Below are 15,796 nucleotides of genomic sequence, written 5' to 3'. Positions count from 1 at the left end.
ATCTTCATAGCATAACATAAGAAACAGGCGTATCATTGAGCTGGCTTGACCATTCCACCTCAGCACCATTTTCTAGTGTTTTCACCATATATCTGTAATTGAAGAAATCTATTGATCTCTGAAAAGGTTGCACTTCTACAAACTTCCACGGTTCAACCCCTTTGAGGGGAGAAATGTATAGATTTAAAAAACACAGAAACAATTGATTTAATTTATTCAAAATCAAATTCCACCTCCTCCATTATTTCCAATATGGATAACAATATTTGCTGTGTTATAGAGAACTTTCTTCACCTTCTCTATGGTGCTTGATATAATCAAAAACACATCTTATAACCATATAACCACATAACAATTACAGCACAGAAACAGGCCATCTCGGCCCTTCTAGTCCATGCCGTACGCTTACTCTCACCTGGTCCCACCGACCTGCACTCAGCCCATAACCCTCTATTCCTTTCCTGTCCATATATCTATCCAATTTAACTTCAAATGACAACATCAAATCTGCCTCAACCACTTCTGCTGGAAGCTCGTTCCACACAGCTACCACTCTCTAAGTAAAGAAGTTCCCCCTCATGTTACCCCTAACCTTTCGCCCTTTAACTCTCAACTCATGTGCTCTTGTTTGAATCTCCCCTACTCTGAATGGAAAAAGCCTATCCACGTCAACTCTATCTATCCCCCTCACAATTTTAAATACCTCTATCAAGTCTCCCCTCAACCTCCTACGCTCCAAAGAATAAAGACCCAACTTGTTCAACCTTTCTCTGTAACTTAGGTGATGAAACCCAGGTAACATTCTAATAAATCTTCCTTGTACTCTCTCTATTTTGTTGACATCTTTCCTATAATTCGGTGACCAGAACTGTACAAAATACTCCAAATTTGGCCTTACCAATGCCTTGTACAATTTCAACATTACATCCCAACTCCTATACTCAATGCTCTGATTGATAAAGGCCAGCATACCAAAAGCTTTCTTCACCATCCTATCCACATGAGATTCCACCTTCAGGGAACTACACACCATTATTCCTAGATCCCTCTGTTCTACTGCATTCTTCAATGCCCTACCATTTACCATGTATGTCCCATTTTGATTAGTCCTACCAAAATGTAGCACCTCACATTTATCAGCATTAAACTCCATCTGCCATCTTTCAGTCCACTCTTCAAACTGGCCTAAATCTCTCTGCAAGTTTTGAAAACCTACTTTATTATCCATAACTCAATCTATCGTAGTATCATCTGCATACTTACTCATCCAATTTACCACCCCATCATCCAGATTATTAACATATATGACAAACAACATGAGACCCAGTACAGATCCCTGAGGCACACCACTAGTCACCAGCCTCCAATCTGACAAACAGTTATCCACCACTACTCTCTGGCGTCTCCCATCCAGCCACTGCTGAATCCATTTCACTACTTCAATATTAATACCTAACGATTGAACCTTTCTAACTAACCTTCCGTGTGGAACCTTGTCAAAGGCCTTACTGAAGTCCATATAGACAACATCTACCGCTTTTCCCTCATCAACTTTCCTAGTAACCTCTTCAAAAAATTCAATAAGATTTGTCAAACATGACATTCCACGCACAAATCCATGTTGACTGTTCCTAATCAGACCCTGTCTATCCAGATAATTATATATACCAGTTCTAAGAATACTTTCCATCAATTTACCCACCAATGATGTCAAATTCACAGGCTGATAATTGCTAGGTTTACTCTTAGAACCCTTTTTAAACAACGGAACAACATGAGCAATATGCCAATCCTCCAGCACCATCCCCGTTTCTAATGACATTTGAAATATTTCTGTCAGAGCCCCTGCTATTTCCACACTAAATTCCTTCAAGGTCCTAGGGAATATCCTGTCAGGACCCGGAGACTTATCCACTTTTATATTCCTTAAAAGCACCAGCACTTCCTCTTCTTTAATCATCATAGTTTCCATAACTTCCCTACCTGTTTCCCTTACCCTACACAATTCAATATCCTTCTCCTTAGTGAATACTGAAGAAAATAAATCGTTCAGAATCTCCTCCATCTCTTTTGGCTCCACACATAGCTATCCACTCTGATTCTCTAAGGGACCAATTTTATCCCTCACTATCTTTTTGCTATTAATATGACTGTAGAAACCCTTGGGATTTATTTTCACCTTACTTGCCAAAACACCTCATATCTTCTTTTAGCTTTTCTAATTTCTTTCTTAAGATTCTTTTTACATTCTTTATATTCCTCGAGCACCTCATTTACTCCATGCTGCCTATACTTATTGTAGATATCTCTCTTTTTCCGAACCAGGTTTCCAATATCCCTTGAAAACCATGGCTCTCTCAAACCTCTAACCTTTCCTTTTAACCAAACAGGAACATAAAGATTCTTTACCCTCAAAATTCCACCTTTAAATGACCTCCATTTCTCTATTACATCCTTCCCATAAAACAAATTGTCCCAATCCACTCCTTCTAAATCCTTTCACATCTCCTTAAAGTTAGCCTTTCTCCAATCAAAGATCTCAACCCTGGGCCCAGACCTATCCTTCTCCATAATTATATTGAAACTAATAGCATTGTGATCATTGGACCCGAAGTGCTCCCCAACACAAACCTCCGTCACCTGACCTATCTAATTCCCTAACAGGAGATCAAACACTGCCCCTTCTCTAGTTGGTACCTCTATGTATTGCTGAAAAAAACTATCCTGCACACATTTTACAAACTCCAAACCATCCAGCCCTTTTGCAGTATGGGCTTCCCAGTCTATGTGTGGAAAATTAAAATTTCCCACAATCACAACCTTGTGCTTACTACAAGTATCTGCTATCTCCTTTCAAATTTGCTCCTCCAATTCTCACTCCCAATTTGGTGGTCTATAATACACCCTATAAGTGTTACTACACCTTTCCCATTCCTCAATTCCACCCAAATAGCCTCCCTAGATAAGCCCTCTAATCTATCCTGCCAGAGCACCACTGTAATATTTTCTCTGACAAGCAATGCAACATCTTCCCCTCCTGTCCCTCCAATTCTATCACATCTGAAGCAATGAAATCCAGTTGCTAATCACACCCCTCCTGTAACCATGTTTCACTAATAGCTACCACATCATACTTCCAGGTATCAATCCATGCTTTAAGCTCATCCACCTTTCTTATAATGCTCCTAGCATTAAGATAAATGCATTTAAGAAATTTTCCACCTTTCACTCTCTGTTTATCGCTAACGGTGCAAACAATTTTACTATTTTAAATCCACTGGAGCCTCTCTAGCAAACCTACCTGCAAGAATATTTGTCTCCCTCCAGTTCAGATGTAAACCATCCCGCCAGAACAGGTCCCTGGAAAACTGCCCAATTATCTAAAAATCTGAAGCCCTCCCTCCTGCAGCATGTCTTCAGCCACGTGTTGATCTGCGCTATCTTACTATTTCTAAACCCGCCTGCACATGGCACTGGTAACAATCCTGAGATTGCTATCCTGGAGGTCCTGCCCTTTAACTTGGAGCCTAACTCCCTAAACTCATCTTTCAGAACCTCCTCACTCTTCCTACCCACGTCATTGGTCCCTACATGGACCACGACATCCAGCTGCTCACCCTCCCTCTTGAGAATACTGAGAACTCAGTCCGAGGTATCGCGGACCTTGGCACCAGGGAGGCACAGACCATCCAGGATTCTCGATCTCTTCCACAGAACCTCTTATCAGTTCCCCTTACTATCGAATCTCCTATCACTACTGCTCTCCTCTTTTCCCTCCTTCCCTTCTGAGCTGAGGGTCCCGTCTCGGTGCCAGAGACGCAACCACTGTAACTTGTCCCTGGTAGGTCGTCCCCATCAACAGTATCCAAAATGATGTACTTATTATTGATGGGAACGGCCACAGGGGTGCTCTGCTCATTCTGTCTTTTCCCCTTCCCTCTCCTGACAGTCGCCCAGCTACCTGTCTCCTGATCTTAGGGGTGACTATCTCCCTGAAACTCCCGTCTATTTCTGCCTCTGCCTCTGCCTCCCGAATGATCCGAAGTTCATCCAGCTCCAGCTCCAGTTCCCTAACTCAGTTTGTCAGGAGCTGCAGCTGGATGCACTTTTTACAAGTGTAGTCATCAGGGATGATTGTGCTCACCCTGACTTCCCACATACTGCATCGGAGCACTCAACTACCCTAACTGCTGCCTCCACTACCCACTCTTAAGGTAATTAGATTTATTAAAGGAACTTACCTAGCCTTACCACACTTGGAGTGAAGCTCTTCCTCAGCCTCTGCTTGCCAAAGCCTCAGGAGCCAAAGCATCTCCCTCTACTCCGTCACCCACTACAACATCACCCGCTCTGTTAATCTCGCTTTTAAACATTCACGCTGCCTCATGGTCCAACTTACACGCACTTGTGCAGTCGTGCCCCATTCAACTGCCAATCTTCATCCACGTCTTCAGACCAACAAAGTGATGCACTGGACGCAATTGGCAAAGCATAGTATTGCTATATAAGAACAATGTGTCATCTCTGAGACAAAAGGTGAATAAGTGAATCTATTCACAGTAGCTGCTAAGTGTCATAGCTATTCATTGTAATGACATGTTCACTCCATTTACTACAGTAGGTCAAGGGGAAGATGGACAAAATTAACGATGAAATATAGATGAGGTCTGGTATAATTTCTCTAGCTGACTCATCAGCTAATCATTAGGTTGCATAATTTAAACAATTAGCATTTAACTAGATCTTGATTCCTGTTATTAATCTCCTTATATACATTTCCCATCAATTTCCATCAGTAAGAATTAGAGGAGCAGGAACAATTAATAATTACCATAACATTATACTCTGTATTTAGTTCAATATTTTCAGTGGGAGGTAATTCCTAGAACAAAATATTCTGCATTACATGTCATTTGAAGCCACTGTCCTCCATCCCCCTGTTCTTATACTGACCAAGAACACGCAAATATTTTTTGGAGTTACACTAAGATTAACTTAAAGTTGTCCTTATGAGTAGCATGGCAACATTGTGGTTAGGGTAGAGCTTTACAGCACCTACAATCAGAAGTTCGGGGTTCAATTCCCACTGCTGCCTCTAAGGAGTTTGTACGTTTTCCCAGTTAACGCGCGGTTTACTCTGAGTTCTCCAGTTTCCCCCATGTTACAAAGACGTATACGTTAGGGTTAGTAAGTTGTCGGCATGCTATGTTGGCGCCAGAAGTGTGGTGACTGCAGGGTGTCCCCAGCACATCTTCAGACTTTTCGATCGTTAGCACAAAATGTATGTTTCGATATTTTGATGTACATGTGGCAAGTAAAGCAAATCTCTGAAGTTACATTTGATTTCAGATTAAACTCCTAATGTGAAAATCTTAAACCTTGCCCATTATTTTAACTGAAGGAGCATAGATCAGGCTTTCCTCCTTGGAATAGGAAGTGTGTCATTCCACAGCACTAGCAGGCCCTGGTCTGAGGAGCATAAAATGTTTGCAGATGTCAAGATCCTGCCCTTTGTTCAGTCTGCCTCTGAAAACAGCAGTCAATCCAAGGCCACAGTTTGGGGAAAAGCCTAATATGTAACCTAGTACAGGAAATGACCATAATATTTTAAAAACAAATTCCAGACATTCATGAAGTATTTTGGAAAGAATAGTCCCAATCCCTGATTTTAATGCATCTGAAGATTAAACCCATAAGTGGAATTATAAAGGATGGGCATAAATCCAAGAAATAAATAAAGCCAATTCTTCATCACCATCCCCTTATTAGACTCCATTTCTACCTCCGATTTATAGAATGAGCAGATACTTACTCTTAAATATCAAAACAAGGAGATGTCTATCCTTCCCCGATGTCAGCGTTCAGAATAGTTTTGTTTCCCTTGTTTGGCAGGTTTACAGATGGTGGGGGAGATGCATGGCCTCGGTTATAGTGAGACTCGGCCTCAGGCTGCATGTTTACATGCTACTGCAGTCCAGGAGAGAAGATACCAGAGGCAGTGTAGCGTGGCATCCATGCTCGGCTGGGGGCTAGCCTCTCCTGTTGGTGCTGCCCTCCAGTGTCCATCAGTGGAATGACAGACTGGATTGCGTGCATGTTTGTGTACTGCCAGGAACCGCACCATCAATTTGCGGGACATGCTGTTCAGGGACTTGGACTATACACAAACACACACACACACACACACACACACACACACACACACACACATATATATCTGTCTTTTTGTTTGTGTGACTATGCTTCTTTGCTCTCTATTTTGAATGTGCTTGATACAATGCTTCTCTCAGGTGATGCTATGTCTTAGTTTGGAGAAAATCAGAAGTTGAACTTTTGATCCTCGATTTGATTTTGAGAAAAGGTGGGGGTTCATTTGCCCACCACTATCATCTGATTTGAGTTAATTAATATGGATACCTTCTGATTTTTGTTTAAATGGATTTGAGTTGGTGGATTGATGTTTTTCTTTTATGGAAGCTTGTATGATGGGGTTGTGCTCCCAATGGGGTTTTTTTCTCGTTTTTTTTTGGTTAGTAGGGGGTCTTTTTTTTTTCTTTCTTTTCTTCTTTCAAAAGTATATTCTTAACACTTTATTTTTTCTTATTATTATTGATATATCGCTTAGCTTTGTTAATCAGTTATTTGCTAATTTAATTCTTCATTGTACATATTGGCATATTGACTTGATTACCTTAATGTATTTTTTGTTGTTCTTTAGTAATAATTAATAAAAAAGATTTTAAAATTGAAAATGAATGTGCTGTGTATGTTTTGCACCTTGGCCCCAGAGGAACATTGTTTCATTCGGCTGTGTTCATGTATAGTTGAATGAAAATTCAACTTCAATTTGAAATTGAATTGGTGGAAATACAGGAAGACAGGAGTTGAATTCAGTTATCTCCAATTTTTTTCATACTCTGCAGCTCCACTTTCTTTCTGAAAAGAAAGGAATTTATTAAATATTTGTTGGGTTTGTTGCAACGAGTGCAATAATTAACCCTGACTGCAGGTCCTTTTTCATTAGCAAAACCATCCTCTGACTCCTTGACCTGGAAATCAGCACCTCCCTTTGGAACTGGATCATTGACTTTTGGAGCAACAGACCACAATCAGTAAGAATAGGCAACAACACCTTGGCCAGGATTATCCTCAGCCCTGGTGCCCCACAGGTTTGCACCCTCAGTCCCCAACTTTATGCCCCACACACTCATGATTACATGATTACTCACTACCCCAGAGATTTCCACTACCTCTGTAGTGTGGCTTATCTCAAATGATGATGAGTCAGAGTAGTAAAAGACAACAGAGAGCAAAGTGACATGATGTCATGCAACAACCTTTCCCTCAAGGTCAGCAAAATGAAAGAGCTGGTCATTGACTTCAGGTACAGGTCAGGGCAAATGCAATGGAGGCTACCTCATTAAATATTGTATATTTAAGCCAGCTGGATAGATTTTTGCATAGCAGGGGAATTAAGGGTTATAGGAAAAGCTTGCGAAGTAGAGCTGAGTCTACAGCCAGATCAGCCTTATTGAATGTGGAACATGTTCAATGGGCTAGATGGGCTACACCTGCTCCAATTTCTCATGTTCTTATCTTCTATGTGAAGCAGCCTGACTTCACCCACCCTGGACATTCTTTCCCAATCCACTTTGCATTGGACCGAAGTCTGAAAGCACATACCACTAGGCTCAAGAATTCTCTGATAAGATGGATTCGTGACTTCACAATCTACCTCATTATCACCTTGCACTTTACTGTCTGCCTACGTAGCATTTTCACTGTAACTACAATAGTTCATTGTACACGTGGGTATTGTTTTACCTTGTACTATGTTTATGCACTGTTCTAATGAATTGATCTGTATGAATGGTATGCAAGACAAATTTTTGGAGTACCTCAGTACCCATGACAATAATAAACCAATTATTTTTACCAAGCATATTACACTCTGCAATCCAGCCTAGCCAAAGCTTCAAGAGTTGTCCTTTAGTGCTGCATAAAGGCCCTAGAGGAAGGCAGCAGCACAATGGAGCAACTTCTAGAGCTGCAATCTCACGGCTCCAACGATCAGAGTTCAATCTGCCAATAGGTGCTGACTGTGTAGGTATATCTGTTCTGCTGTGACTGTTTCGGCCTTCTCTAGGTTCTCCTCATATATCAAAGACAGTGGACTGGTGTGTTAATTTGCTACTGTAAGTTTCTCCAAGTGTGCTGTAGATGAATGACAGGAGATTCGTGGACGTGTGAGAAAAGATAGGTTGTATTTTTGTAACGGGGAATAGAATTGAAGGGATCACTCTGAGAGTTGTCAAGGAAATTTTCGGGCCAAATGGCTGCTTTTGTGTCACATAAAACATGAGATATGAGGAAGGGCACCACGTTAATCAGCAAAGAACAGGAAGTGGAAGAAGCTGACCCAGCAATGAGGAAGAGGACTGTGACAAATCCCGCACACATTCTGGGAGAAGAGGTTGCAGTGCGAGTACTCGGGTGTTCACCTCGACAACAAACTTGACTGGAATGCCAACAGCAAGGCTGCTTACAAGAAGGGGATGAGCAGACTCTATTTTCTAAGGAAGCTGAGATCCTTCAATGCGTGCAGCAGAATACTGGAGATTGTTTACCAGTCTGTTGTAGTGAGTGCAGTCCTCTTTGCAGCTTTATGTTGGGGGAGCAGCATCGGCGCTGGAGATGCAAAAAGACTAAATAAACTCATCAAAAAGGCTGGATCCATCCTTGGCTACAACCCAGACTCTTGAGTTAGTGGTGGAGAGGAGGTCACTAAACAAACTGTTATCCATTATGGACAATCAGGCATGACCTCTCCATGATCTACTGAATAAGCAGCAGAGCACCCTTTCAAACAGGATCATTCAGCTCCATTGTCGCAAGGATCGTTACAGAGCATCTTTCCTACCAAATGAAATATGCGTATACAACAGTTCATCTCTGTGAGACAGGAGAACAGATCATAGTACAATAGCCTCCGCTTTATTATTTTGTACATTATTATTGCACAGTATTGCACCGTATTGCACATTGTTAAATTGTGTATATTGTTATTCTGTACATTTTATTCGTTAAGTCTGCACACTAAGTGTGTTTTTAAATGTTGCTGCTGTAATGAAAGAATTGCTCACTTGGGATCAATAAAGTACTTATTATTATTATTATTATGACCAACTCAGCACGGGAGGTTCCCAATGTCAGTTCCCAACACCTATGTCAAAATTGCACCAGCACTAATCTACAAGGTCCTGGTTTGGCTTCTAGTTGACTCTTAATCTTTTTACATACTTTAAGTGGATTTGTCATTCTTCTGCCCAATAGCATGCATGGTTTTCTGCATGTGGAGAGCAGGTCACTCAAAAGCTTAAACACTTGGAAGGCACATAATACAATAATGACACCCTCACAACCTACCTTTAGTAACAGTGAAACCTACCTTGAGTTTAAAGTTATAAACTACCTAGGGGAATCAGGCATTTTTAGCCTCACCATACTTGATTTACACAAGAAACCAAACCACTGCAATGGTTCAGACTTGGATATACTGATATATTTCTTCTGTAGGCTAGTAGAGTAACTTTAGAGATTGTACATTAGTTCCAACAATTCTGAAAGAAAGACATTTGGAAAACTTAAAATCTTCTGTCAGATTTGTTAAACCCTTCAGCATTTGTTCTAATACAAAGTTAGGATCTCAGTCCTGCATGAAAGTTCCAGTAATTCCCGTGGTGAGAAATTCGTTGCAAGTTATTGCTGGTGGTGCTTTTGAATCTCAGCAATCATGCATTGCAGGTGCTCCCACAATACTTCTGAGTAGAGAATTCCAGTAGCAATACTGGAATGGCAAGGTATTTCTAAGTCAGGTTGATGTGTGAACCTGAAGGTGCTGGTGTCCCCTGCAGCAGGCTCCTTCTGTACTATGTGCGTGCGATAACCACATCAGCACCCCTTCCCTTTCCCTAACTCCCCCCCATGTACCCACAGAATTCGGAGGAGTCTTGTGCCTATCTGAGGACCCTGATTAAATGCACTTTACCAATCATATTGGATGAATCCAAAGCAAGTTTTATTTTCCTACCAGAAAACCAACTAATAGACTGTAAATTCACTGGCTGCAAGAGTCATCTAGAGTGGTATTTCCTTATGTCAACAACAGCAAGCATAAACAGATGTTTGTTCCATGTGCAAGCTTAAGCACTGCAATCAGACATGCATAAACTGCCCTGACTGCAATGATATTTAAGCATAGACCTGTCTTTTCAAATACAGTCTGCTCTGAAAGACATCAATGATTACTTCATCCAAAGTTGACCTGAATGAGCCTTTGGCATTTAAAGTGTAGACAGAGTATTATACCCACTGCACTGTTTCAATTTTCAGTTTGGTGTTTGTCAGTCATCATCATGATTCAATAGACTACATCATAATAAGATAATGCATACTGTATGCATGGAACCAATTTACTCAAATATTGCAATTCATCAGTGTTGTTCAAGCTTATTTGTCCTTGCTTGGTTACCGCTCTGTGTCAGTGAGTAAGCCTCCAGACCATCATAAAACATATCTAATCAATTCAAGGCTTTAATAAAGCACATGTGCTGGAGATTTCAAATGACCTCCAAAAAGACAAATGGATGTTGCATAGTTGTTACTCATTGGGTTATTTAGGAAGAAATATTTTTTTAAAGTATTTTTTCAAATTGCAGTACCTACCAAAGGAACTTGAATCCTTTTACATACCACAATGATCAAAATCAGATTTACAATTCAATCTATCCAAAAATAACAAGACTTAAGACAGTCTTAGTCCAAATACGACCTCTTAGTCCAAGTAACTGCCAATGTTACTGAGATGTTATTTAGCTACGTTGGTGATAGAAACTTTTCCAGTCTTTTATCTTTCCATAAAGTCTGGTCGTGTGCCAAGTAGAAGATATCTATTGTTCTACAGCAAGGAAGGAATGTGAGTTCATGAGAAATCAGGTAGCAAAAGTTTGTAAATCAGCAATCACAGAAGGTGTAGCGGGGGTAAAACTCAACAAAAGGGGCAGTACAGTAGTGTAGCAGTTATTGTAATGCTATACAATGCTACCAATCGTGATTGGGGTTCAATTCCTGGCACTGTCTTTAAGGAGTTTTTAATATTCTCTTCGTGACTGCTGGGTTTCCTTTGGGCGCTATGGCTCCCCCCACGTTTCAAAGGCATACATGTTAGGAGAGTGCTTTGTTGGCACCAGAAATATCCAGCACATCCTTGAACTGTGCTGGTCAGTGCCACAATCCTGGATGAGCACAAGGGGAAAGGGAAGGATGGGTTATGCTGGTAAGAGGAAAGATGGAGTGAGGCATATATGGAGCTTGAATGTTAACTTCATTTTAGTTATGGAAACTGAAATGAAGCTATGTGTTCGATGGAATTATATGTGTAAGTCATTTGTTCATCCTTGGACTGTTAGTCATTGACGCAAACAACGCATTTCACTGTATGTTTTGATTTATGTACATTTGAAAAACAAAGCTAATCTTTAACCTTTAATTTTTAATCATAACAGATGATTTACTTTTACTTAGCTTTAAATTCTCTCTACACAGACTTCTTCCTTGCTAATATTTAGGTTTTTGACACAAAAATGTCTGTCGCATCAATCAAATCCTTGTTGCTAATGAACTTCAACATTTATGAGGGGTGACTGAAAAGTCGAATTTCCATTTGAAACAGATTTTAGAATGTGCAAGATTGCTTTTGAAACATTTCAGTCTAATATTTGTTTTCATTAGAGTCCTGACAAGGCAGAGAGTCAGCTGACTGTAAACCAGGATCTAACCCTGGGGGGATAGAACTAATCCAGAAAACTCAAACTGAATGAATTGAAGCTCTGTCAAGTTGTTGTAATTAATATTCTTCCTATGAGACGTTAGATGCAAAAGAACGGTCTGGCTTAAGGTAACAGAAAGATTTTTTTTTACTTAAAATGTTATACCTGGTAAAAGAGTGAATTTTTATTTAAATTGTATACCTAAATACATAAAGTGGTATATGCCGTAAGTGTTCTGCTTTGGCAGGGTTGGGATGCTTGAAAGTGTCAAGAGATAATGTAGAAAGCACGATTAATTGAACGGAGGACCTAACCGGAGGTTCAGTCTCCTTCCTTTGGTGCTGAGAACCTGGCTTATTCCATTATGCCTTAAAATCTTGAGGGGCTTCAGTAATCTGTGTTTCAGGCAAGGCATGAGATTGCTGGAATCTAATAGAGCATATCCCAGAGGATGATTGGAATTTTAATGGAGTAATGCCATATGGGCAAACTTGATAAGGCTCTGTACAGGAAATCTGTATATTAATTGATTGAGCACAGAATGGTATCTACTGGCACTAATCAGAAATCATGCAGAATATTGCCAAAAACTGAATTTTCTCAATATTTAATCCAGCAATTCATTAATACAAGAAAAAAAAATCAAACAGTGCATGGAGGAGGAAGGAATGTGACTTGAATTTTTTAATCCATGAAAGTAAACTGGTGTTGTTCAACATTAATATGCATCATCAAAGGAGTTTGCTCTATAAAGAAATAGATTTTCTATGGTCATAGATTCCTGTTTAACTATTAATACAAGGTAAGAGCTTTGCTTATTCAAGAACAATAAATGCCTATTTATATACAGGTATAAATGCAGCAAGATGTCCCAGACACTTCATAAAAGTGCTATCAAACATATGTTGCCAATGAGTCACAGTGAATGGAAATGCTTACAAAAGGTAGCGGATATGGCCCAGTCCGTCACAGGTAAAGACCTATCCACCACTGAGCACACCTATAGAGAACACTGTCATAGGAAAGCAGCATTCCTCATTGTGGACCCAAAAAATCCGCGCCATGCTTTCTTCTCACTGCTGCCATCAGGAAGAAGATACAGGAGTGCCAAGACCCACATCACCAAGTTCAGGAACAGTTATTACCCCTTAACTATCAGGCTCATGAACCAAAGGGGATAACTTCAATCACCCCATCACTGAGCTGTTCCCACAAGCCATGGACTCACTTTCAGGGACTCTTCATCTCATGTTCTCAATATTCATTGCTTATCTATTTATTATTATGATTATTATTATTATTTTATTTTTTGCATTTGACCAGTTTGTTGTCTTTTGCACATTGATTGTCTGTCCTTCCTGTCCGGTGCTGTCTTTCATTTATTCTACTGTGTTTCTCGTATTCATTGTGAGCGCCTGCAAGAAAATGAGTATCAGGGATGTACGTAGGATTCAATCTGTACATGTGGCATTTTTCTCACTTTAATCATCGAGAAATATTCATATATTCCTTAAAGTTCAATACGATAGTCACAAATAAGCACTTATAGTATATCTGACCATAAACATCACAAATTCATTGGATGTTTTGAATAAGCCTAACACTTAGAGCAATTCCAAACATTGAGATGGAGGATTGAAGAGAGTAATCTCTGTTCTAATACTTATGAAGAATTGATTGCACTGCCTCAATAGATTGCAAAAGAGAATGGAATTAACTTGAGACAATTAAAATTGCCAGTGAATGAAATTATTTCTCACAGTGTTGTGACTGATCAGTGATGCTGATTTGTACAAACCAATTCACCCCCTTATCTCTGGCCTTGATATGCTGGTGAAGAATTGTAGATAATTTCAAGGAGGTTTCTAGTCTGATCAGTAAAAATTAATGCATCCTTAAAACCTTACTAACTTGATCCAGTGAGGTGTAGAATCAGAAAGCCAGAGCTCAGGCTCCAAAGAGGAGCAGATGTTTCAAAGCTCTTGCCATTCTGGCCAGGAACATGTCAATGTTGAGCTACAGATATCATATTCATACCATCTCCAAGGTCACTTAATTCCTCCACAGTAACATTCCACACTGCCTCAACTCATCTCCATGGTTTCATCGTCCTTACCTTTGTTTCCTCTGGACTTGACTGTTGCAGTAAACCCTCAGTGCATTCCAATATGCTTCCCTCCATCCAGTTTTTACAATCTCAAAGTCATTTAAAAGACTGCTGCTTAACCCTAACCAGCATCACAACCTGTATTTTCACTACCTCTGTACTTGACTAGTTATCCATTTCAGTAACACTCCAACTTTAAAATTCTCATATTTCTTTTTGATTTGTCCATGATCTCAGCCTTCCACCCCCCCCCCCCGCCCCCACACGATATAACCCTTCCAGATGCCTACACATTTTCATTTCTGGTTGTTGGGCATCTCAGAGCTCAGTCAGTAGACTGTTGGCAGCCGTGCGTCCAGTTGTCCAGACCCCAAGCTCTGATTCACTGTTTCCCAAGAATACAGGCTGGGTGCCATAATATTTAACCTCAACATGATCCTCAATAGGGATGATGTAACACATCACACAGACAGTTAGAAAGGCAGAGTTTGATTTCCTCCTCCAGTTGGAAAATCTGACTTGTTTGCAACTTCTTTTTCCGGCATTTCAGCTTCACTCTCCGTCTTCCTGCGTGTGCTCTTTTTCATTCACAGTTAAACTATTTAGTAGTTGTAGTGTTTCCACCATTAAGTGGCAGAAGACTATGCCCTAAAGAACAGCTGTACTGATGAAGTGTCACCTAGCTATTAAACTGTGGAAATTTCCAGATGTTCATCTGCTATGCCGCCAGACTGCAGCAGTCCATGCAATTGAGTTGGAACTCAGTGATTCATGCAGAAGCTTGGTGGCTGGTACGTTTGTGGAAGTAAGTTTAAAAAGCAAGCTTGTCAAAAAAGTTCTGGCCTTATAACAACTGGTATTGCTCCAGAGATATTGAGAAATATAAAGGCACAATGCTTTTGTTGTCATACACAGGAAATACCTCAATAAAGTCTTGAAAACCACCATCTATCTCTTAGGCCACGTTGAAGCTCAAAGAAACTTTTGAAACTGATTTTGTTAAAACACTGCTTGACAATACATGCTGTGGTTTTGTAATGCAGACTTATTGTATTGGTTCAGAATATTCAGAAAACATTCTGTTCCAAAGTGTCGGCGGGGGGGGGGGTGTTATTGTATTTGTAAATGAGGTTTCATTTAAGCAGCAAACCGCAGTCTGAATACTTCGACAGTAATCCTTTGTGGCCTGTTTTGGCAGACTGAAGTAAAGAATCTTGTAATGGCTAAAGTGAAATGATCTCTCCCTCTTATTGCTAGTTATTATTAAGATGGGCTAGAATCCTACATATGATTTTCCCTTTCTTGTTACAGCAAAGTAAATGGTTAGAGTTAAATCCCAATAAATCAACACCAAATTAATGTTTTAAACTAATGTATTAAGCTCACTTTCTGATTGACTTGGACCACATACCTCCATCACCAATACTATACGTTGCCCGGGTCTGTCTCTTTGGCAATGTGGCTGCAATGGTCATCCATGGCTTTGTTACATCCAGAATTTGTTATTCCAGTGTACTTCTGATTGGTCTCCCAACAGTGCCTCTCAACAAAACAGCAGTGGCTATGTGTCAAAGTCATGTTACATGGTGCGCATAGTTCTTAAAGCTGCAGTGATATTTAGTACACTGTAAAAACCAAACTCTGAACTTATACCATCCTTTTTATCCACAACCCCTATGTTTGTGATCTACAGCAAATCATGATTAAGCAACATTTCAATTTAGAAATCACCATTTGTACAGCCCTCCGTGGCCTTACCCCTTCTGGTCCCTACAACCTGCAGTCATCCCACAAACCAGCAGGTTTTCTAGAACCACTATTGATCACTATAATTCCAAATCTGGAATTTCCTCCCCAAAGC

The 15,796-nt window shown here is 40.2% G+C and overlaps 1 long non-coding RNA gene across 1 annotated transcript in view; it reads right to left on the bottom strand.

Moving 5' to 3' along the window:
• Nucleotides 1-14,078, bottom strand: part of LOC140199778 (uncharacterized) — a 50,391-nt gene extending 36,313 nt beyond the window's left edge. The window contains exon 1 of the long non-coding RNA XR_011886487.1: nucleotides 13,945-14,078. This is a non-coding gene — a long non-coding RNA (uncharacterized lncRNA). The remainder of the gene's footprint in view (nucleotides 1-13,944) is intronic.
• Nucleotides 14,079-15,796: the final 1,718 nt, after the last annotated feature.

The sequence above is a fragment of the Mobula birostris genome, chromosome 6, assembly GCF_030028105.1.
Source record: "Mobula birostris isolate sMobBir1 chromosome 6, sMobBir1.hap1, whole genome shotgun sequence".
NCBI classification, from domain to species: domain Eukaryota; kingdom Metazoa; phylum Chordata; class Chondrichthyes; order Myliobatiformes; family Myliobatidae; genus Mobula; species Mobula birostris.
This window is presented reverse-complemented; position numbering and strand designations above follow the sequence as displayed.